The 3801-nt window shown below is 45.8% G+C and overlaps 1 pseudogene across 1 annotated transcript; it reads right to left on the bottom strand.

Annotated features, from left to right (window-relative positions):
• Positions 1–2172: 2172 nt before the first annotated feature.
• On the bottom strand, positions 2173–2649 carry LOC308526780 (large ribosomal subunit protein eL21-like; annotated as a pseudogene). Its single transcript has one exon. The product of its transcript is annotated as a large ribosomal subunit protein eL21-like (transcript).
• Positions 2650–3801: the final 1152 nt, after the last annotated feature.

The following is a 3801-nucleotide window of genomic DNA, read 5'->3' as shown; positions in this document are numbered from 1 at the left end:
TGCATGCCGTCACTGTGTCCTGGTCCTGCCTCTGTTCTTACGCATCAGCTCACAGCGGTAACAGATGTTCTCCTTGATGCTACCGTGATCCAGACCTGACAGCAAGGCTCAGAATTTTAAAAATATTGATTTCTTTTTAAGATTAACATGAAAATAAATATACAACATTTTAGAGGATTATCAACCACATAGAAAGTATTAGACAACTTGATTGAAAAGGAAAAAGAGAGACACTCCGGGTAGTTTCACGTAAAAGGTGTAGCTAGAGTGGAGTTGGGTTAGGAATGGCCCTACCAGCCGGCGTCTGGAGTCTGCACTGTTACCTTGTAGTCAGTATGGGGTAGGGAGAGACGTGATGAAAGCTCCATTGAAGAGCCATCTCCCAGCGGTACGTGTGTGGTGAGTTAGACCACGGCGAGGCTGGAGTCAGGGAGAGACTGGCTAACAGTGTCTTTTCCATACTCATCCAGGACTTCAAATATCAGTGCCCACCAAGTTCTCAGTGACGATGTGGTGCTCCACTGGGCTCTTTGGAAACACAGGCTAGATCGTGAACTGGATGTCGTTTCCGCGCTGGGGATTTATGGTGTTCTTCCTCTACTCCTGCTCGTCACTGATAAATGATATAACCTTGGTCCTACCATTCATGTCCCAGCACCTCTAGGCCTTCATCTATCAAACAAGGGACAGTGACATATATATTCTATTCATGTTATAAATATTACATGTTGGATATATGAAATCTTCAAGAAGCTTCAAGCCTTCAGAGAATAGGATGAGTCTATACTCTTTAGAGTCCGCTGTAGAGTTAGATCATACTTACAAGAGAACATTAAACTGTTGTAAAAAAAAAAAGACATACGATGTTTCTTTTTTATTGCACAAACTATATTGTACAGCGTTAGTAGAAATTTTTAAAATGAATAAAAGCCCAGTATACCACAGCTACCAAATATCAGCCTTTTATTTTCCATATTTCTTGCTAGTTCTTATTCATATACATTCACACATTTACAAGGCATAGTTTAGATCAGCCGTGGGCAAACTACAGCCCGCGGGCCAGATCCTGCCCGTTTGAAATGAATAAAACTAAAAAAAAAAAAAAAGACCGTACCCTTTTATGTAATGATGTTTACTTTGAATTTATATTAGTTCACACAAACACTCCATCCATGCTTTTGTTCCGGCCCTCCGGTCCAGTTTAAGAACCCATTGTGGCCCTTGAGTCAAAAAGTTTGCCCACCCCTGGTTTAGATGCACTGTTGTATTTTGCTTTTCTCACGTAAACATTAGCATTTTCATGTCATTCTGTACTGTTCAGAATTTTATAATAGTCCATCAAGTTGATACACCACAATTCATAGAACTCCATGTTGCTTGAAGCACATCTGTATGTGTAACCTGTCCCTCCCTGCCTCCCTCCCCGTCCCCCTCTCGACTCCTCTCCTTCCCTTGTGTGGGAGAGGAAAAACAAGCAGCTCAAAAAGCTAGGAATGGAATTATTGAGGCAAAGAGAATGAATATTTTTATTTTAAAATAATTCATTGAGCTCTTTCTTTTAAAAATTCGGGGATACTATGTTTTATAAAAGACAAACTTCGGAGCGTGATGAAAACCCTGCACAGACAGGATTCAGTCAGTAGATTTCTCCACTGACGTTCTCCATTTTTGACGCTTGTTTTTCTGTCTTGGTGGCAGGGAAGGAAGTAGGAGTCGCTCCCTGAATCCACTCTGAAGAGTCTTTTTGAGGAGCAATATGTGGAAACATGGGCTCCCTGACTGAGTTAACAAACCGGTGATTGAATTAGCCCTGACAGAGGTGCGATTTAGACTAAGCACCGCCTTAGCGCCTTGCCTATGACGTCAGACGACCTCAGTTTGAGGAAATCTTCAATCCCAGCCAAACGAGGTTAAGCTCGTGTATTAAGTTGCAGGTAGTTCTCCGATGTAGGGACACCCAAGGTTTAGCTGCCTGCTTGCAAATCATCCAGGGACAGCTGCTGGAGGACAGGGCTGGGCCTGGGACACCAAGTAAACAAGGTCACAGAGCCAGGGGACAAGCTCGCAGGAGGCCAACTCCCCCCCCCCCCCCACCACGCTTATTTTTAAACAGTCACATTCTTTCTTTTTTTTAAAAATCAGCACAAAAGTCTTTTTTATTTTTCCCACTTATCATGCAATGAATTCACAGGGAATGGGTTCCAGCAGCTCAGGCTCCTTTCCACGGGTTCTCACAAAGTGTGCCTGTCTGGGTGGAGCAGGCTGGCGCTTCAGGTGAGCCCAGGTACCTTTCTCTCTGGCTTCCTTCCTGTTCTGATCATTTCCCTTCACACGTTTCAGGACGCTAGCTCAGCTCTTAGAGAGCTTCATATGCTCAGTACGCACATTCATTCTCTTGGCAAGAACCTTGCCCTTAACTTGCTTGTTCACAATAATGCCCACTGCAGGCTGGTGACACTGTGGACTCTTCCAGTTTTGCCCTGGTGGCACGTGTGGGGCCTTCCTTTACGAACAGCGCCCATTCCCTTCATGTCCACAATATCACCTTCTTGTAGGTTCGCATGTATGTGGCCGAAGGAACCGCTCCATGTCTCCCAAGAGGCCTAGAGAACATACAGCGGGGCCTGTCTTTCCCTTTGTGTTAGTCATTTTGGCGAATGACTGGGAGACGGCAGTTCCGGCCGAAAGACCACAGTCACATTCTTGAAGATTAGGAACTATAACCCAGGACTCGCAGTCCAAGTACCTGAACTCTGTCACAGGTCACGGACCTGCCATCAGAGAATTTAACCAGAGGGGGAGGCAGTCGATTCTCTCCCATGTGCGTGGCTCCGGGACGCACTGAGCTGTTTTGTAAACAGTATAAATATTAACTGCGCCTGTTGCATGCCAAGCCAGCGTTAGGCATTATGAAACAGGAATGACAGCCACTGAAAGCTAGACTTCGTCGGGTAAATGTGATATAAGCATTTCAGTTTTATCATTTGCTTTTGATGGGCGTGTGGAAATGTCTGCCTCGAGGAAGCAGCAGACGGGCTCAACTCCCTGAATCCATGATTCTCAATCTCGGCTGACTTCAGAACGTCCCAAATACAGAAAACGAGGCTCTGCCCACTTCAATTGAATCTGAAATTTCTGCGTGTACGTGGGGTGGGGGTGAGGGGACTTTGGGAATTTTGAATCCTCAACCCAAATTGAGCATCACCATTCTCACACTATGGCAACAAGTGTCTGAGACGTGGATTTAAGTATAATTAGTACTAACTGTTAGCCACATACCCAAGTTGTTTGTTTAATGTCATCAACATTATTGTTATGCACAGAAATCCTGCCCCCTTAGCATTCTTGGTGCTGGCTCCTTATCTGTCGCTTCCAATGTTTATTTCTCCTAAAGTTTCCCCCAAACCACAATGTGGATTTGGGCAGGCACAACCTATCATCTCATCGACAGCACCAGATACAGTATCATTCAGTGACCTCGTTGGATAAGGGAAAAGCTCAATCTTTGCCAACAATGAGGGCCAAATGTGGAGCTCCCAGGCTCCGCCAGGCTCCAGAAAGAATCATAGAATGGAAGGGAACACAGCGTCTCTGCATCTTATGGGTGAGGGGATTGAGAACAGGGAGGTTGGAACTTATTCACGATCACACACAGCCAGGGAGTGGGACAGTTGGGTCTGGAACCCAGGCCTCCCAGTTCTCCCGCCCCACCTGGGGAGAGAGGATGGCGCCCTTTAGTGGGAGGCGGAGTGGGCTTGCTCCCCCTCTCCCACCAGGCAGCTTTGCTGAAACCTGTTTTAC

The sequence above is a fragment of the Myotis nattereri genome, assembly GCF_964212035.1.
Source record: "Myotis nattereri genome assembly, chromosome: 11".
Classification (NCBI taxonomy): domain Eukaryota; kingdom Metazoa; phylum Chordata; class Mammalia; order Chiroptera; family Vespertilionidae; genus Myotis; species Myotis nattereri.
Note: the sequence above shows the minus strand (reverse complement) of the source record. Positions and strands in the feature narration are given on the sequence as shown.